The 22,345-nt window shown below is 35.9% G+C and overlaps 1 pseudogene; it reads left to right on the forward strand.

The window, feature by feature from the left end:
* LOC149542768 (serine/threonine-protein kinase Aurora-2-like) overlaps nucleotides 1-21,831 on the forward strand; it is a 97,462-nt pseudogene extending 75,631 nt beyond the window's left edge.
* Nucleotides 21,832-22,345: the final 514 nt, after the last annotated feature.

Below are 22,345 nucleotides of genomic sequence, written 5' to 3' on the forward strand. Positions count from 1 at the left end.
CACACACACACACACACACACACACACACACATATACCCACACATAGAGAGACATGGAGACAGGTAAAGAGGTATTTCTACAAGTTGATGAACATTGAACTAGCATATCAGTGCTTAAATGATGTCTACAGAAGCATGCATACCAACCACATAGGAACATAGGCAACTTGAATGCATATATTAGATGTTGCCAAACATGGACTTCCATTTCCTAAATTTTTGAAATGTGTGTTGCAAGACTTACACCACATTTTCTTCTACCTATAGAGTTGACATAAAGCATTCCATGGCTCCTACAAAATTTTACACCTAAAGATAAATTTCTAACAAGTTTTCCATATCTTCCTAATTTTGTTGGACTGTATGTCTTTCCTATGCCTTGACTTATCATTTTCCTACCCTATTGCTCCTAGATGTTGCTCCTAGAGGTCACATGGAAAGAAATTTAATAGACTCATGTTGAATATTTGGGCCTTATTCTTTCTTTGGGTTGCAAACTATTGATTCAAAATATTTTGGACGATTATTGAATAATCTCTTGACAGCTTTTCAAATGATAACTGGTGGCTACTCTCCCTTTTGACACAACTTCTTCCTAGCACCTCTATTTTTAGCTCCACAGTTAACTTTATCCTCTTCCTTAAACAACACTTATTTTCCTAGCCAAATCATAAACATGACACTGGCAATTTCAAGACAAGGTGGCTATGCTAAAATCTATTCCTAGTCATATTTTGACAAAGAGACACAAATGAGATAGGCCATACCCATTCAACTCCAACCAATCAAACCTTTTGAATTATGAGTCTCGAACTTGAACGAAAACCCCAAAGGAATTTTATGATTAAAGGAAGACTGATGCAGAGCATCTATTCCTAGTCATATCTTGACAAATAGACACAAATGAGACATGGCATACCCATTCAACTCCAACCAATCAAACCTTTTGAATTATGAGTCTCAAACTCGAATGATAACCCCAAAGGCATTTTATGATTAAAGGAAGATTGGTGTAGAGCATTCTATGATAATTAATAAGAAAAAGAAGAAGATCTCACAATCTAAAGACATCCTAAAAGGCTCAGTGAGAGGACATACTACTCATTTTGTCTGCATAAGGTAGCATATGTCACCCTCTCTCTTCTACTCCACTCAAACTCTAGAGAATTAATATACATAAGATGGCCCTTCCAAATTATGACCTACTCTATGCCAAATATTCCATCTAAACTGAATGGCTACAATAGTCACTTTGAACAACTAGAGAAGACTTCTAATCCAAATTAAAACAAAACCTAGGTTATTATAATACTGTCTGCTCTCAAACCCCAACTGGTGTTTGACACATGTTGCTAAAATTTAATATAAACACTAATCACAAAATAATTCTTATTACAAAAAATCAAATTTTTAGTAATTAATTCAGAATCATTTCATGTTGATATTTAGACTAATGCTAGTTGATTGTATCTATTTCATTTTAATAGTTGTTTTGCCTCCAAGCACAACATAGAAGTGCACCATAATAACTTTTACCCTCACATATCAATTGTTATTTTGTAAAATCAAATATTCTTAAGTAGCCTACAATAAAACAAGATTCTTATCCATCAACACCTAGAAAATTAGGTCAATGCTAATCATCCATAAACACCACAAGAAGCTTTGAAGAAAACATGAAAATAAGGTTGTTGGACCTCTTCATAGAAACTGATCCATCTAACAAAAACCCCTTGTAAACAGTCCCATACCCCCCAACACCAATAATATTATCTCTACAAAAATTCTTTATGGCTACCTTCATGTCCTCATTGTTAAAATGAATAAGAGTACTATTAGGGTGCATGGAGGATTGCTTAGCTGATGGGGACACAACCCAAGAATAGAATGGACACAACAGAAAAGGGAAATTATATTAATTGAGAAAATAAGCTAGTACAAATAGTACAGATAAAATAAACTTTAGAACATGCCCTAAGGGCTTACAATAGCATAAATCTGGAGAATATCTCTCCTTTTAGCACCTCCTCTCAAACTCCACTTCGAACTCCTTTTACAATGCCAGAAATCTCCTTAAATAGACCCCAGAGGGTTAAGGACTAGGATTAAATTCTAGAAAGTGCTAGTAGGCATCCACTGACGAAATAGAAGGTTCCGAAAGTTGCGTTAGAAGTTGGTGCAAATCTAGAAGAATCCAGCAACGGTAACCGAACTTTCAGGAGGCATAACTTTTGAACCGTAGCTCCAATTGATGAACCGTTTACATTTTTGGAAAGCTCTCGAAGTGCTCTATAGCCCTATGGACAAGCTTTTCTCATCCCCCATTTTATAGCCCTTTTTGAGGTCATTTAATGCCCCAAACCTAACTTTGAAGCATTCTTAGGAGGTCTCCAAAACTCAAAAAACTGTAATAACTTTCAAACCGTGGGGCCTATTGACCTAATTCTTTTTTTGGAATGCTCTAAATCATGATTAAATTCATCTGGCCAATTCAAACCTTCTAGTTTATTGAAATGATGGCCCAAATACATGCTCCTATTTTTTTAGGATTTTCAAATGCACTGATAGTTGAACTATGAGAGTTGGAACCTTTATTTGAGCCAAATGGGTATCCAAAAATGTAAAGACATGAAATAGAAACTAAGTCTAAGTACATTTTTTTGGGTGACACAGGATTGCCCTTATACCTCTGGATGCTCCTGCATCAGACACCCAGGGTAGATTGAAAAGTGACCCTGTCACTTTATGGATGGTAGAGGAAATCCCAAATGGAAAACCTCAGTTGCTGAAATCCAAGTTGAGTCCTCGATCGGCCATCCTTTCCATTTGACCAAATACTCTTCATACTACCTGTTTCTGGTACTCCTACCCACACGATGATCTAGAATGTCTTCTATCTCCTCCTTCTTAGAAGCAGGAATTGGACATGGCTCTAAAACTAGATCCTCATCTGCACCATCATCATGATACTCTGTTAAATCTGCAATGTTGAAAATGGGAGAAATGTGAATACCATCTGGCAGCTCCACCTCATATGCATTTCTTGTGTTATGTTTCTTCAAAACTTTGCAGGGGCCAAATTTCTTCATTTTCAGCTTGTTGTAAGTACCAACCGGAAATATTTCTTTTCGTAAGTGCACCATGACTAGATCCCCTACTTGGAATTCCTTATGTCTTCTCCTTTGATCAGCCCTAGCTTTATACTCTTGATTCATCTTGATAATGTGTGCTTGAACCTCCTCATGTAGACGCTTGATGTGTTCAGCAAATTCCTCAGCTTCAACACTTGTCCTCTCCCCTTGTTCTATCTTCCTCAATTCTGGTGCAGTCCTTGGGCTATTCCCATATACAATTTGAAATGGTGATTTTCTAGTACTCCTATTTACAGAGTTATTATAAGAAAACTCTTCCTATGGTAGAATTAAATCCCATCCCTTGGGCTTATCTCCAACTAAACATCTCAGCAAATTTCCCAGAATTCTATTTACCACTTCTGTTTGGCCATCAGTCTATGGGTGATGCGTGGAACTGAATTTCAAGTCTGTTCTCAACTTCTTCCACAATGTCCTCCAGAAATACCCCACAAATTTAGTATCTATGTCAGAAACTATACTCCTTGGAAGACCATGTAGTCTTACCACCTCTTTGAAAAACAAGTCTGCAATATGGACAGCATCATGAGTTTTGTGGCATGGAATGAAATGTGCCATTTTGGAGAACCTATCAACCACTACGAATACTGAGTCATTACCCCTTTGTGTCCTTGGCAATCCAAGAACAAAATCCATACTTATGTCCTCCCATGGCCTTGATGGAACAGGCAATGGTTGATATAGGCCAGTATTTTGACTAAACCCCTTGGCAACTTGACAAACCTGGCAACTCTGTACAAACTTCTTCACATCCTGTGTAATTTGAGGCAAAAAATAATGTTCTCTAAGAATGGCAATGGTCTTATCCTGACCAAAATGTCCTGCCATCCCTCCACTGTGTTTCTCCTTAATCAAATTTTCCCTCATGGAACTCCTTGGAATGCACAATTGACTACCTTTGAACAACATGCCATCCTGAATCAAATAGTCTAACCACTTGGTTCTATCTACAGAAATAGGTTCTTTACAAGCTTTCCATGCTTCAACAAAATCAAGATCCTCAGGGTACAAATTTTTGAGTTCATCAAACCCAACTACTTCAACCTGCATTGTTGTAAGCAACAACTATCTCCTACTTAGTGCATCTGCAACCCTGTTAGATTTTCCACTTCTATGCTTCAGCACAAATGTATAACTCTGCAAGAATTCTATCTACTTCATATGACTCTGATTCAATTTACCTTGGCTATTTAGGTACTATAATGCTTGATGATCAGTATACAAAAAAAATTCCTTTGGCAATAAATAATGCCTCCATTTCTTTAAGGCCTAAACTATTGCATAGAACTCTTGATCATAAACAAAATACTTCTTCTTTGCATCATTCAATTTTTCACTAAAATATGCAATAGGCTTACCTTCTTGTCTTAATATAGCCCCAATAGCGCTACCACTAGCATCACAATCCACCTGGAATACTTTTCTAAAATCTAGAAGTGCCAACACAGGCATTTCAGTCACCTTCTTCTTCAGAAATTCAAAACTTCTCGCAGCTGCTGCAGTCCATTTGAACTCTTTTCTATCCCCTCTTATTGTATCAGTTAGGGGTGCACATATGCCACTAAAATTCTTAATAAACTTCCTGTAAAAACTAACCAGACCATGAAATGATCTTACCTCAGTAGCAGACATTGGAGTAGGCCATTCCAAGATGGCTTTTACCTTCTCTGGATCCATTTTGAGACCTTCAGGTGATATAACAAATCCCAAATAGACTAACTCCCTTTTTGCAAAGACACACTTCTTTAGATAAATTAACAGTTTCTCTTCCCTTAGCCTTTCAAGGACACTACAAATATGCAATAAATGTTCTTCCAAAGTCTTGCTGAAAATTAAAATATCATCCAAATAGACAATAACAAATTTTCCCAAGAACTTCTTAAGTACCTCATTCATGAGCTGGATGAAGGTGCTTGGGGTGTTCGTCAATCCAAAGGGCATGACTAACCACTCATAAAGACCCTCCTTGGTCTTGAAGGCTGTTTTCCACTCATCTCCTTCTTGAATCCATTTATGATGATAGCCACTCTTCAGATCTATCTTTGTGAAGTACTAATCTCCACTCAAGCAGTCCATAAGATCATCCATCCTTGGTAAAGGAAATTGATACTTGATGGTTATCCTATTTATAGCTCGAGAATCTGTACACATCCTCCATTCTCCATCCTTCTTTGGTGCAAGTAATGTAGGTACTACACATGGACTCAGGCTCTCTCGAATCAAGCCCTTCCTCAGCAACTCCTGAACTTGTCTATTTAGCTCCTTTGTTTCAGTAGGAGTCATCCTGTGAGCAGCCTTGTTAGGCAAACTAGCTCCTGGAATCAGATCTATCTGATGATTGATTTGCCTTACTGGTGGCAATCCATCTGGAACATTATCAGATATAATATCTCCAAATTCCCCTAGTAAATCTGAAACTTCAAATGGTATTTCACTACTACCTTCTTTATCTTTCCTAAGAATCGAAGCATAGCACATATGCTGATGTTTCATACCATATAAAAACTTCCTTCCATCAACAAGACAAATCCTAGCACTGCTACATACCTTTTCACCTTCCTTTTTCATGGGCTTCAATTTGTGGCGAACTCCATCCTTTGTCAGAGAGTATGTGTTTGCATTTCCATCATGTATTGCATGTCTATCAAAATGCCATGGTCTACCCAACAATAGATGGAAAACATCCATCAAAATAACATCATAGAGAACTTCATCATGGTAACTCCCAATTTTGAATTTTACTAAACATTGTTCACTTACCAGGACCTTATGATCATCTTTTACCCAAGAAATCCGATAGGGTTGGGGATGTTTCTCCCTCTTGAGCTTTAGCTTGGAGACCATCTCTTTTGATACCAGGTTATCAGTGCTACCGCCATCAATGATCACGTCAGAACATTTATCCTCACACTTGCATCTAGTACGAAACAAACTCCTTCGTTGTCCTGGTTCATTCTCACCATTTAGTAGGACTCTTTCATTTACCAAGGTCTCTCCTCTTTCTGCATCCTCTGAATGTGATGATTGTGCATCCTCATCCACATGAGCAACCCTAGCTTGGCCCTTAGCTCTCCTATCTGTCCTTCCTTGTCATTGAGGGCATTTAAAGGCATGATGACCTTCTCCATTGCAATGGAAATAGGTACCACGAAAGCCCCCTCTTCCTTTTCCACATCCTCTACCTCTTCCTCTTTGATTTCCAAAGTCTTGATCATGGGAGCGGTTGAAACCCTCATTCCTCTGGTTTCTGCTAGTACCCACATCTTCATTTTTCTTTTGGGTTTCATTGCGGCCTCCAGATGATCTACTGCTTCCCCTTCCTCCTTGACTGCACCCTCTTTGTCTTCCTTCAAACCTTTTATTTAGCTTCTCTTCAACTCGTAGGGCAAACCGGTATGCCTCTTCAACGCTGGTCATTCTTATCAGACTTAATTCCTCCTGGATGCTAGGTCGCAACCCACTGATATAATGAGCAACCTTCTCCTTATTTGCTTCTGCATGCCCCGCTCTAATCAAGAGTCAGTAAAACTCCTCTGTATATTCTTGGACTGATCTTCCTGCTTGCTTTAACCCATGCATCTTCTTAAACAGATCAAGCTCGTAGTCCACAAGAATGAACTGCTTCTTCAATTTGTCCACCATGCGATCCCATCTTGTGATCTTCTCCTTTCCTCTTCTAATTCTTTCCAGTTGAACCTCTTGCCACCAGATTTTTGCATGGCCTTTTAGTTTGGCCTTTGCAAACTTAACCCTATCTGGGTCCCTTATATCCTCATATTTAAAGTATTCTTCCAGTTCATTGATCCAATCGATCAACTCATCTGGTTCCAGATTTCCTGAAAATATACCCACTTCAATTGTAGGTCTTTTCCCAAACTTAGTAATGGCCCTAAAAGCCTTTCCTCTACAGGATTTAGAACTTCCCTGTCAACTTCCTCTTCTAGTCCCATTACTTCCTCTTCATTGTCATCCTCACTATTGTCACCTGTGGAAACATTTGCTCCTCTACGAAGCTCCTCTTGCAATGCTTGTACTTGCCTCTAGAGGGATCTAACCTCCTTAGGATCAATAGCTCTGGCCCTTCTTCCATGCTCTCTTCATGGAGGCATCTTCTAACTTGAACCCACAACCACACAATCCTGGTGCAAACTGCCTCACAGTCGACGCTTTGTCTACACACTCAGGAAAACCCGCTCTGATACCACTTGATGGGGACACAACCCAAGAACAGAATGGACACAACAAAAAAGGGAAATTATATTAACTGAGAAAATGAGCTAGTACAAATAGTACAGAGAAAATAAACTTCAAAACATGCCCTAAGGGCTTACAATAGCATAAATCTGGAGAATATTTCTCCTTTTAGTACCTCCTCTCAAACTCCACTCCGAACTCCTTTTACAATGCCATAAATCTCCTTAAATAGACCCCGGAGGGTTAAGGACTAGGAGTACATTCTAGAAAGTGCTAGTAGGCATCCACCGATGAAATATAAGGTTTCAAAAGCTGCGTTAGAAGTTGGTGCAAATCTAGAAGAATCCAAAAACGGTAACTGAACTTCTGGGAGGCATAACTTTTCAACCGTAGCTCCGATTGACAAACCGTTTACATTTTTGGAAAGCTCTCAAAGTGCTCTATAGTCCTATGGACCAAATTTTCTCGTCCCCGATTTTTGGCCCTTTTTGAGGTCATTTAATGCCCCAAACCTGACTTTGAAGCATTCTTAGGAGGTCTCCAAAACCTGAAAAACTGCAATAACTTTCAAACCATGGGGCCTATTGACCTGATTCTTTTTCTGGAATGCTCTAAATCATGATTACATTCATCTGGCCAATTCACACCTTCTAGTTTACCAAAATGATGGCCCAAATACATGCTCCTATTTTTTTGGGATTTTCAAACACACTGATAGTTGAACAATGAGAGTTGGAACCTTTATTTGAGCCAAATGGGTATCCAAAAATGTAAATACATGAAACATAAACTAAGTCTAAGTACATTTTTTTGGGTGACATAGGATTGCCCTTATACCTCTGGATGCTCCTGCATCATTAGCAAAATGAATATGAATATCCTCCACAAAGGATTTTTTTTCATTGCTCTCCTTATTAAAAAATTTCCTAACTATACTAGTTGTGATTAACAAATTATATAAATAAAGCATTGAAAATTAAGTCTCCCAAAACTTTGAAAATTAGGCCTGACAATCAAAATGAACATTAGTAGCCCCATTCAATTTCATGATATTCACTGCATAGGTTTGTTTTTATTTGTATTCATTATTGTTGTGAATGTTGAACATTACATTCATTGTTGCACTAAACTTATGATTCTTTCCATGACGCAGATGTTGATTATTATTGTTGCAATGTTATTTCCTTTCTTTCACATAGGTGTTCTCTATTGCTCAATAGATGTTCTTTTCTACTAGGAATGCAATAAAAAATAAAATTCATCATTTAGTACATCTAGATTTTAATTTTGATAAAAGTGTGACTGGTGGCATCTCTCTGTCTTTCATTTCATTTGGTGTTTACTTTAATTGTCATGATGTTTTAGTTGATAGAGCAATAGAGAGCTGTACTTATGAAGATGATCCATTTCTTGGAGTAGTTCGTGTGATTAGTACTGGTTCATATGAAGGGACATTGTTGCTGAACAAGAAAACTATGTTTCCATTAAAAGAACAAAAGCTTCTGGGTACTTTAAAATTGTTATTATTTAAAGTGTAAATTTAGTTTACTTTTACATTACTCGTTTTGGACTAATAAACCCTTTATGTTTTTGTAGGTAATAATGCTTTCTTTGATCATCTTTTTCATATGACATTGAGACTATTTAGACCCACCATATGTAAAAGGTACATAGTTTCATATCATTGCTACATAATTTTTCTTTTCTTCCATTTATTATAATATATTAAAGTTATTGATCTAACAATTTTTTTTTTCAAGGTGGAATTTACAAGCTATGGAATTAAAAAATCAGTTGGTTGCATCTTTTGAGGAGAAATTTGAAAAAACATTTTTGACACTCGCCTACTTCTCAAAAGAGCATTAAAGCATATAAAGACTATGAGAGATCAATATAGAAGGGCTCTTAAGGATAACCCAAAGTACAACTATCCTCCTATGATTTCACTGATGGAGTGGAATGAAATAATAGAAGATGAAAAGGAGAAAAAGCTATGTGAAAACAGAGTAAATGAAGTAGCACAGGCCAAGAAAAGGTATGTCATGATAGTATTAAGTACGTTTTAATCATGCACTAATTATTGATATTTGTAAATATATAATCTAAGATGTTTGAAATTATTAATAGAATGCATGACACATCCATGGCTAAAAAAGTGAGACTTGAAAAGTTTGTCCAAAACAAATTTGGCTCTAGTGGCTATATGAATCTCTAGTCTCGACTTGTAAGTAGGAGCAATGAAATTTCATATTAATTTTTTTATATAATGTTGCAAAATTTTTTTTTTAATGAAACCATACATGGAAAATTGATGATATTAAGTAAAAATTACATGGCACAAAATTCAATGTGGAGCTCACAGATGAAGATAGAAAAATTGCCTTGAAGGAAGGCTATAAAGTCATGGCTGCACACCTATGCAAAGAATCTGAAAACCTTGCCCAAGAATCTAGTGCACCAAATAATATCCCATAGGTAAATTGGTTACATGAAAAATAAATGAAATTGAATAGTTGAGAAGATTTTTTTTGGTATTAGTTTTGAACATAAATTGACTGCATAACATTTTATTGCAGCCTTCATATCCTACCATAGAACCTACTCATGAAAAAGGCCATGATGTGCATTATAGTGGTGGAGGTAACAATTTTCTATTGGAAATTAATTATACAATTATGAATACAATTTAACATCTTCAATTGCAATTTTACGTGTATCCTTTTTTTGAATATTTCAGAGTGTAATCACCTAAAAATGGTCATCTAGACTATTAGCCCCCTTCTCAGCATTTTGGCTAAATTAATTTAATCATTTACCTAGACCAAATTGCTAATAATCAATTTATTTGATTATAACCTATAGTTTGACTATGCTATCCTAAGTTCACTATTTGATCAAAAGAACATGTCCCCTTTTAATTAAATAAAAGACCCCATTCTTCTAACCCACTTAAAGTGCACACATAAAGTCCTTTTTCTATTTTGCGATTAAAAGAAAAGGCTTTGTGACTTTTGTCTTATATGAAAAGTCAACTTATATTCTATTGGTTGATTTGTGTGTGCACATAGATCACTCCTCTTTTCAAATTCCATCGTTGATCATCCACCATCTTCATCTTGATCTCTACCGTCCGTACAACTTTAAAAGGGAGAGAGCTTTCCCTCTCAAAGGATCCATCCATCTTTTGAACATTGTTATGCTGCAGGTTTTCTAACAGGTTTCTTTGGAGCTTTGTGGAGAACTTCTATTTCTTGTCTACATTCTCTCATCCATGGCATCATGGCATTCTAGCTTAGCTTAGCTTTCATTTTTACATGTAGCTTAAATCATATAGTCTAATAGTTGGATTGCAACACTCTCATACATGCTTAGCATAGCTACACTTTACATTTCATTCTAGCTTAATCTTCATTTGCATTGCATTCTTGAGGAACTCTTTGGGACATTTGCATTCTTGCATCTTGTCTTTGGAACCTCCCATTGCATGGTTTACTAGCAAGAAGAGTATCTCTAAAGCTCATCTGAGGGCTTTTGAATTTGAAATACACTCTCTTGCACTCCATGGATAGGGAGCTCTAAGCCGACATCCAAGCATTCCAACTCATGGAATCGTTTGGATAGAAGGGTTTAGAGTGGTACACTTTCGAGTGTACACAAAGCATGTTGAATATCATGCTGAAGGAGTGGAGCATGTTCCAAGTGTTCAACATGTTGACGTGGCAACAGATCAAAATGTTAATGTACATGATGTGGCATTGTCAGGTAAGAAAAATGTATGTTATGTTGTACTAGTACTTAATTATAGACTTGTAAGAGTTACAAAAAGAAAAATAGTATGCCAATTTATCATGTTTACTTGTTATCATGTATAGTAGCCTCCTGCTCCTCCAAAGAGAAGGAGCCATCAGAATTTGACATTACACATGCCAAAAGAGGAGGAGAATGACATAGATATGGATGTTCCTATGAGTGTTTTTCTTAAGAGAGCTAATAAAAACAAAAAGAAGAAATGATGTTTTAAAATGCTCTTTGATAAACCTTTTTGGATAATGGTAGAACTTTGTTTTAAGTAATTATCTATGAATCATGCATATTAATACTGATTTTTTTCTTTTATGTTAATGAATATAGTTATGTGTTAATGAAGTCTTGATTAGTATTGTGTATTAATGAATTTTATATGATATTAATGAATGTTATGTGATTGTATTGATTGAATGTTATAGTTCATAAATGGATGAATGAATGAATGAAATATGTAATTAGATGATAATGGGTAATTTAGATTGATGTTAGGGGGAGGGGGGTGAGGCGAGATGAGCTTCCACCTTCATGTGGTTGGCCTTGTTAAATAGAGAATATTATAGTATTCTTGAAACCAAGTGAAGCTTAAACTAACATTAAATGGACACTTTTCATCTGGTAGGTCTAAAATGATCCAGGACTAGTGCTGCCCATAACATGAATTTGTGAAATACATTCTAATATCACCAATTTCAACACTCTATTCAGAGCATAGGAGTGGCCTATAGTCTTAGCATGAATTTTGAGTAATACCTTAGTCTAGATTGCCTCAGAAGTCCAATGAATCCTTATATCTTCCAAGGTCACTCCAATGAATCCCAACTAGTTCCATTACTTCTTGTTGAGAAATCCCAACATTGAGACCCAACCGAGATTGATCCCAGAGACCAATGTATCACATGAAGAAACTACATTCCCAAGTGCCATACGAAGCATGATGCACTCTTAGTCTACCTCTTCATTTGCATATATCACAAGTGGCAGTGTCCTTGGAGAGTAACTAATCATCCCATGATGTGAAATGGTATCACACTCAAGTTTGCAATCATGTTTCAACCCTTGGCCTAAGTCATCTATCCAAGCTAATAAAATAGAAAATTACACTATGAAATCAGCAAGCACAAAATGCAATAATGTGATGTGGAAACCCAATGAGGGAGAAAATAATGATGATAATAGTTGCTATGATCTACTTTCCTAATCTAGTCTCACAAATCTTCAATCCAATTGAAACTTTTAAGGGCTTCAACCCTAAGGAGCGACAACCCCTCTCTTTGATAACTCTAGCTCTTATACACCACAAGTATGAACTTACACAATCTTACATGAGTACCAGCTCAAACAACTCTAGCACCAAGTTTGCAATGTTCGAGGCTCCAACCCTACTCAATACATAATTCTTCGCAGACATACCATATAGTAGAGCAGGTATATTATGACAGAACTTTGAAGGATTTAATTGTAGATGTTTTCTTTGCATAATTTTTTTTGTTTATTCAACCATGTAATCCATCATTAAAATGGATTGAAAAATCATAGTGATGACAAATCATAGAGTGTGACTAGATGAAAAATAAACATAGAGAAAAAATTCAGAAACTAATATACATTACATCAGCTTTGTTTTCCAACAAATGATTTATTTTTAAAATATGAACATTGTCCACCATTTAATCTTTTAGTCATGCATTGTTGTTGTTGTTGATGGATGGATATAGATATTAATTTTATACATAATTTGTTTTATTTAATATTATCATTTTAACTTTATCAGCTACAAAGATGAATTTTAATTTAGTGAAATATGTAGAAAATCAAAATATAATGGCCAACAGAAGTGGTGGTGGGTTGATGAAAGATGAAAGAAAGAGAGGATCTTGGAATTTTGAGGACATTCATCTCATTTCTTATATCACTCTCCATGGTGAAGGGAGTTGGGAATTTCTAGCCAAAGCTTCAAGTATGTAAAGTGAAGGCATAATCTCATCTATATATATCTCTTTGAGTATTATTGTAGTTCCTCCCACGTCCAATGGCATTAATGTATAAGGATAAAACTAGAAGTTCCTTATTTGAATGGAGTTGCATGATATTGAAGAATTTTTTTTTGTCTTTGTTTAAATTTCTTCAATATCCCTTTGAATTTTTATTATCTAATCTCTTAGAGAATGAGGTAGGCCTAAATAGAAGTGGGAGGAGTTGTAGACTAAGAAGGCTTAACTACCTTCACCCTGATTTGAACCACACCAATATAACTCCACAAGAAGAACGTTTGATTCTTGACCTTCGTGCTTAATGGAGAAACATGTATTAACTTAACTCATTAAAATTGTTGGTAACTATTTCAATATTTGTTCTTATGTTTATTAATTTTTTTTTTCAAATTTAATTTATTTCTTAATGTATAACATTTAATAGTTGCAGTATAGTCTATAATACAATCTTAATTTGAGAGTTTCTTATATGAAAGGTCTTGGATTCTAGTCTATTTGAAGTTAATAAATAATAATAATAATAAAAAATCTTAATTTCAACCTATAATTTAGATTATCTATATGAATCACTGGCTCTTTGGATTATCTATAAGAACATTTTGTTACTCTTGATATTTCGGTATCAATAGCTCAACAAGGGATTATGGGTTCATGGCACAAAGGCAACCAATTTTTTTAGCTCAATTGGCACTACAACGAATCTTGTTTTTGCATATAATACAGGGATGCTTCCTAAAATACAATTATTATAAGAGTACACTTCTTTTTATGTTTCTTATTTAAAAAAATCAGCATTTACTTCCTTGAATTTATAAAATTTGCAAACAATTGGGATGTTTTTCTCATTTCTCGTAGTTCATTGAACTTCCCCATAGTATTCAGATCTAATGGGTGGCTTATTAAATATATCAATTTAATTCTACCCTCATTAATGAGCAACATGGTATTCTTCTGATTAATTGGAACAAAAGCTCGCTCTTTTTCATCAACACCTCTGAGGTTAGACAAAGAAAAATCGCCAGGATTCTGGGTTGTGGGGTAGGCTCTTTCCCCTCTACCTATCTTGGTCTCCCTTTGGGATCCTCACCCCTAGAGTCTTTTTGGAATGGTATTTTGGACAGATTCAATAGGAAGATGGCTGGTTGGAAAGGGGTCTCTCTTAGTCAAGCGGGGAAATGCCTCTTAGTCAAATCTTCTCTTCAAAATCTGCCAATCTACGCCCTGAGCCTCTTTGGAATTTCGGGGAAAATAGCTGAAAGAATGGAGAAAATCCAGAGAGACTTCCTTTGGAATGGTAATGAAGGGAAGAAAAGATACCCTCTTGTTTCCTAGGAGAAGGTTTGCCTCCCTAAGAGGTACGGAGGTTTGGGCATTAGAAAGATCACCCACCTCAATAAGGCTCTCCTAGCTAAACAAATATGGCGGATCTTCAGTAGCACCGGTGAATGGAGGGACACCCTGGTAAACAAGTACCTTAGAAGACCCACTCTTCTTTTCACCCTTTTTAATGAAGATATCCCAAAAGGATCGAACATTTGGAATGGGATCATGAAAGCCAGGGACCTGGCTAAGGCCAGGATATCATGGAAATTGGGAAATGGGAAGGACATCCAGTTCTAGTCGGATAGATGGCTTTCCCAAGATCCACTTATCAATAACCCTATTTTTGAGAGATGGATGCAAGCTTGTACTGATCAAATTGGGTCCAAAGTTTGTGATTATTGGAATGGCCAGGAATGGAGTGACCTATCCCTCATCTCTGAGGACTTGACTCCTATAATGCTTATGCTCAATTCCATGATTCCTATCAATTTGGGGGATGAGCTGGTCTGGAGGGATAATCCCAATGGAAGATACTCTGTTGCCTCAGGCTATAATTCCCTTTGGAGCTTAAAAGAGAAGGCCCCTTGGGTGGAGGCTTGGATTCTGGGTCTCACTCCAAAGATCAACATTTTTTACTGGCTGGCTCTTCAGAACAAAATCCTTACTCATGACAATCTCATGAAGCGAGGACATGTTATGCCCAGTAGATGCCCCTTGTGTAAGAATCAGGCTGAGACCGGAAATCACATTTTCATCTTATGTGACTATGCCAGGGAGGTGTGGAATGTCATCACACATGATAATGAAACCCTCTGGTGCAAACCGGATAATCTCATGGATTTTTTCCATCAGTGGAAAGGTCTTTGTAAGATTACTGGTCGGCAGGATCACTCGGACTGGATTTTACCCCATTTTTGCTGGGGAATTTGGAAGGAAAGGAATAATAGAATATTTAGAGACAGAGAGGAGCCGACTAAAATCCTTGGCAGGAAGGTCTTGAAGAATATAAAGGAAAATCTCCAAGTGCTGAAGGAGGAAGAAGAAGAAGAAGGGGACAGAAAGATAGCTAAAGAAAAAGACAGGAACCTCAAAAGGCAGGATGCTAGCTGGCTTCTCCCCCCAGATGGTTGGTCAAAATCCAACTTTGATGGGGCTTCTAAGGGTAACCCAGGCCCTTCAGGTTGCGGTGGAATCATAAGAAATAGCTATGGGGAGGGAATAGCTGCCTTTGCTTCCCCATTGGGAATCCAGACTATTCATCTGGCTGAAGCAAGAGCTGCGAGTAAGGTGGTCAAGTTGGCTTTTGAAGCCGAGATTACTAAACTCTGGCTTGAGGGGGACTCCAAAAACATTATTAATACCATTAATGGTATTTCCCCTCCCTCGTGGACGATTGTGAACATAATTGCTGAGACTTGCGCCACTCACAAAGTTCGATAAGGTCCACGTCACTCATGTTTACAGAGAGGCAAACCCAGTCGCTGATTGGTTTGCTAATAAAGGGGTTAACGCCACCAATAATCTGACCTGGCATGCCAGAAAAGATTTTTTGGCGGAGGCAAAGTTGCTTATCGACCAAGATAAAATCTTGGGAAGGACAGCTCAAATTCAATGTGAGAACGGCCACTATGGGAATCTACAGAGAGGCGATGAACCCCCAACTCCTGGTGGACGACCTCAAGAAGCCTAGACTCAATGAGCTAATTAACCTGGCTATGGTGGCTATTTTTGATAATGCAAGAGAAACGGGCATGAATCTGTTGAACAATGCCCGCAATAGCATGATCGACAACTTCAGATCAATTAAATGGCTTTTCCATGAGCTTGAGGATGTCAGAGATAGGGTTTCCCAAATGGAAAAAATCAAGAGCAAGACAGGTGCAGAAAGCCAAGGCGACCAGAACAGCTGGGAGACTCTGATGGAGAGGAGAGTAAAAAATATTGAGAACTACAATCACAACCTGGCAAGTCAAATGATCTCCCTCCTCGTTTTGATCAACGACAACATCCTCTCTCTCTTGGAAAATCTCAAAGACAGGAACCAGATGGAGGAAGATGATAAACAGAATAGAGACAAAGATAGGCTGGATGTGGATAAAGCCAAGGACAGCACTATGGAGCAGGATTTGATGAACGCTGAGGATCATAAGGCAAAAGAGCAACAAGAGTGCGCCGAAGCTGCCCAGACCATGCTCGAGATGGAGAAGTAGTCTGCTAGGTTGGGTCTCTGTCCTTTGGTTTTTGTTTCTCCTGGCTTTGGCTTTTTGTCTGGTCTTTGTTTTTCTGGTTGGTTCTCTGGCCTTTTTAGTGGGCAGTTGTTTCGGGCTGGGCCTTTGGGCTTATTTTCAGCCGTAAGGCTTATGTTTTGGCTGGGCATTTTTTTGCTTATTTTCAGCCTTTCTTGTTGTTAAACTTATGGGTTTCAGGACCCCTTAAAACCTATTTACCTTATCAAAAACATGGTATTCTTCTAAGACTTTAGGAAATAATCTCTTAGCCATTTTTCAAATGTATAAATTAAAAATAAATATAATAAATAAACAGACTTGATCAACTGTTTGGTAGTATACATTAGGAAGCAATAACCCAGTGTTCTATAACAACAAGAGTTGTTGTGATGCATACTACATTTTTGGACTAAAAACAAGATGTTGTTATCAAGGTCATAGTTGGATCAAAATGATGTGAATGTTAAAGCTCCCTCATCAGTTTCAAAAATAGAGAGTTGAGATATTAGCAAAAATGATAACAATGCTGAAGGCACATCCCTTATTCGTAAGCTTCAAATGTGTTTTATTTCCAATTTAAATATGATTTCCATATCTGCTTTGTGCAAATTCATTCCTCCATATTTGTCTTCATTTCAAAGAAATGTGACTTTCATAGCTTGTTAGTTAAAGCAAAATGCATTATTTAGAACTTCTATTTCTTATAATTCTTGTCTTGAAAACAATTGGAAATTTGTTGACTAGTTGTCTTTTTATAAAACATAATGATAATATTCATCTTCTCTTCATTAAGTCACCTTATTATCAATGCACGAAGAAATTTGGTTCCATCAATTTGTCTCAAGCATTTTTATTGGAAGCTATATGTAAAATTGTCTCATGACATAGTCATGATTGAACCATAGATTTTGAGGTAAAAATCAACAGATCTTTGTTCAATATCGAATATGTAAATTATCTTGGTACCTAAAATATACAAGAAGGCATAGTTCAAAGATGTGGACTTAGACTTGATTGGTATTCCAAATTTTTGACTCAAACTTAGGGCACAACATAGAATTTATATAAAAGCTCAGCACTGAATCAACAAAAAAAAACCCCTATAATTAAGCACAAAAATGAAATCAAAGCATTTAGAGAACATAAAAATCCAATTTGACTCTCAATTTGTCATATAATTCAAATCTTACTCATATGATATGACCCTTAACTCTCAAGATTTGAAATTTCAATCACTAGGGCTGTTATGTTTAGGTATTAGAATTGTCCAATCTCAAGGCTTAGGACAAGTCTACGAATTGAATTTTTTGGAGCAGGACTTGACTTGGTACTCTCCAAGATTTTGTGATGGCTCAAGAGTATGGTTGAGTAGGCTTGGTCAGCTCAAAGACTATAAATTAATTCAAAAAACTTTGAAATGGGACAAATATCTTATATATGATTTGTTAGAAAAATAATTTTTAATACCAAGTTAAACACTAATAGTCTCTTGCATATAAATCTATGACAGAAACTTAAAGAGCACATTACAAAAGATGATATGAATATAAAAATGTATTTAACACCAAATTTTGGCACATTCATTTCAAAATATAATAGTTGAAGACCACCATGCATTGTAAAGAATATGCTTGTGCACTCAGTCTACAAATAAACTCTTAGTTGAAACATAACATATTCATGTAATAGTGCTTTCAACTATTCATGATGTCAGATACTTCACAAATGATCTATTTTGTAGCAAGTATCACAATGCAAATAGGGTTGTGCAGTGATCCAATAATGTTAACTATAGGATTTGAGAAAATAAGGCAATCAAATCCATGAAGCCCAAGAAAACCTGCATGCAGAAAACCTATCATGGAGAAGAAAAAGAAAAGAAGAGGCAAGGGTTTGATCTGAAAATAAAAAAATTGTATTTAGATGAAAAAAAATATTATTCAATGGATTCAATAAAATACAAAGAGGTCAATCCTTATAAAGGAGATCAAAACCCAAAAAGGGTAACCTAAAGCCTAAAAATGCTAGGGTTGCACATTATAATTAATAAAATATTAATTATATGCACCTACAAGATAGCTTAAGAAAACTAGAGTAATAGATAACTTATTTAATCAAATCAAAGTGATTTAATTAATAAGTGAAAACAACTAATTACTCTAACATTAACAATTATACTATGTAAATATAATTGCTCACATCTATTTATGATCTCTGTTGTAACAAGTATATAGTGCAAACAGATCCATGTATTGGTCTTCACATCTATCTATTGTTTATGCCAATATTTATCTTGTGATATTGCCATCAAGATTACACAGTTAAATCCTGATAGCAATATCAAAATTTGACTTGTTGTGGAAACTATCTCCTACTTATCAATATTTATCTTGGCTAGCCAAAGATGAAAGTTAAAGTCTATCTACAAAGAGCTTGTGGCAGTTGAGATATGAAGGAATTTTAACGTTTGGGTGTTTTGTTTCTTGTTTTCTATTTCTTGTGTCTATTTCTTTATGGTTTAGGAGGGTTTACAATTTAAACATGCCTTGACACTATAATTTTATGTTGGAAATGGTATGCCTTAACTGCTAGTGTTGTGATCTCTCATGATTTTGTAGTAAGATGGTTGATCAATGAAATAGTGCTTAGTTTGTTCTTATGTGGGTTGAAACTAATTTTATTTATGACCTACAGACTAGTTCTAGATTTTTGGTGTATTATACAAAATCAAGTTTTTTCAGGTGTCCATATCTATGTGTGGTACTGGTACTTATGCTCATTGATGATATGCAGGCTTTTCTACAATACTTAGATGTGCACACCTTAGGTCTATAAGGTAAAGCATGTTGTTTCATCTAGAATCTACTGATCATGGCCATCTTATTAGTATGAGGGGCCTAGGCTAACACATAACTCAATCCTTGCCCAGGTAGACATTGATAGAAGAAAAGGAAAATGGCATGGAGTTTTAAACATGGCATCATTCGTTTTAGATTTTATCTAACAAATTTTTTTTGTGGGTGAAATTGCAGTGTCAGTGAAAGTTTGAATCTCTTCATAGAATTCATTGATTCAACCATAATAATTTTTTTAGCTCACTTTTAGTTTTCAGTTATTGTCAATGCATTTTTGTCTTGACATTCGATTAATTGGACTACATTATGCAAATCCCAAATCCAATGGTAAAACTGGCTAGTGTCTTTTAGTGTTTTTGTGATTCTATGGGGAATGTTTCTTTGAAATCAAGTAGGCTCATTGGTTTAAGGTTCTACCTAACAAGTTGATCATGGCCATCTTAATCAGTATAGGGCATCACATAACTAAAATTCAATTCCATACCCATGTTGAAATCAACATAAGCTGAGTATCAAACCTAGCCTTAGCCTCAATGGCTTTAGATTTTTATAACAAAATGATCATGGTCATCTTATCAAAATGGGGCTTAGGCTAACACATAACCCTCAATCCATGGTGACATCCCTATAGCTTGGATCCCAGTTTGTTTGCTAAAAAAATGCTTCTAGAAATATGCTTGAGGGGTGCTCCATAGTGTGACACTGACATCCCTATAGATTAGATCCCAACCCTAGGATTATATTTTCTCTCTTGTATCCATAAAAAATGTTTCTTATATTTTCTTTTATCATAAATAGTGAGATTCCCATTTATAACCAAGGGACATGATAAGTTTAATGCATGATTCCCATCTATCATATGGTAAGAGAAGTAAGATTTTGAATGGCATAATTTTTTTTAGCAAAGGACTATCACTTAATGATTCACTAGCTATTTTCACTTGTGTGAACAGAGAAAATTTGTTGGGGCTTTAAAAGTTCTATTCAAGAACCAGCTCGAGCAGTCACAGGTAGAGCACCGGTTGCGTAGGGAGATTGAAATTTAGAGTCATTTTCGCCATCCAATTATACTTCGATTGTTTGGATACTTTTATGATCAAGTGCATATCCTAAAATTTTCTAATATTTTGGGTGACATTTAATTTTCATCAAAGCCTTCCCTAGTATTTCTTTAATTGATTCTTTGATTCATTAATTTATTCAGAGTAGGGTCTATCTTATTCTTGAATATGTTGCAAAAGGTGAGCTCTACAAAGAGCTCCAATGTTGTAAATGATTTAGTGAAAGGTAGTCAAGTACTATAAGTACAATTGGAAATGGATTATAATCTACTTTTCTTTTTTTAGTCTGGAAACTATTGACTCTTTTTTTACAGCACATTACATCTCTTTCAAAAGCTTTGATATATTGCCATGAAAAGCATGTCATACACTAAGATATCAAGCCAGAGAACTTGTTAATTGGCATACAGGCAAGTGCTAAGGATGAATATATTTGTAATGATACTCAGTTTAAACTTGCAAGGACGTCTTTCTAATCATTACATTATTAACAAATTCACTTATCAAGGTGAGCTGAAAATTGCCGATTTTCATTGGTCTATGCACACTTTTGATAAAAGGAAAACAATGTATGGAACCTTGGATTACTTACCTCCTAAAATGAATATGTTAGTGTGTAATATTTACTTTTCTCTTTGTTGTCACCTTCTAGATTATTTACATATTTGAAAATTTCTATTCTAGTGGAAAACATGGAGCATGATTTTGGGGTAGACATATGGAGTTTGTGGATCTTGTGTTATGAGTTTCTTTATGGGGTTCCTCCTTTTGAAGCAAAGGAGCATTCAAACATTTACAAAAGTCTGAGAAGCCATTCTATTTTTTATTTCTTAGTATATATATTTTTTGTTTCAGGCCATACACTTGAAGGGTTCTTATATTTTATTATTTCAAGCATGGATTTGACCATGGCTAGCTTTTTTATGTAGGATCATGAAAGTGGATTTGAAATTTCCTTTAAAGACACTTGTTTCTGCTGCAACTAAAGATCTAATATCTCAAGTTAGTATATGTTTCCTTGATATTCTGAAGACAATTTTGTTAGATATGTTTATCTCACTACTTATATAAATTTTTAGTTATCATGGTAACACTTTATCATGCTTACATAGCTACTGTAGAAAGATTCCTCAAAGAGGTTTCCTTTACAAAAGCTTTTACAACATCCATGGATTGTTCAAAATGCTGATCCTGATGGAATCTGTAGACCATTCAATTGAACTATGTATTTATTGTAGCCTTCCTCTAGGAGGAGGATTCAATTGAACTATTCATCTAGGATTCCACATTTTGTATGCATGTCTACCAGGGCAGTTGCAACTTAAACAAATATATTCTCTCAATATATCTATTTTGTGCATATCAAGCAACCATGGCTTTTGATAACCACATTACGTTTAGGCATCTTGTCAAATAGTTCACATGACTTATCTATGCTTCCCTTTTGCAAGCATGTCTCCCAACGCAAATGCTACTACTTCATTTACACTATCTGAAAAAATCCTTTATGCTTTTATGGATGCCTATAGCTTATCCCAAAGCTCTCATTCAGTAGTTATGATATGATCAATCAAGAGGAAACAATTGAGAGCTTAGAGTGACGCAATTTTTAGAAGATCATATGAAATGAAATGGGTGTATGAGTAGAAAGAAACTAGAAAGGCATTGTGTAAATATGAAGACATGAAATGGATGGTTTTGGAGCAGTCAACATAGCCACTTGGCATTCAATAC

Source organism: Cupressus sempervirens, chromosome 8 (assembly GCF_028749045.1).
Source record: "Cupressus sempervirens isolate cs-2001-9-10 chromosome 8, ASM2874904v1, whole genome shotgun sequence".
Lineage (NCBI taxonomy): Eukaryota > Viridiplantae > Streptophyta > Pinopsida > Cupressales > Cupressaceae > Cupressus > Cupressus sempervirens.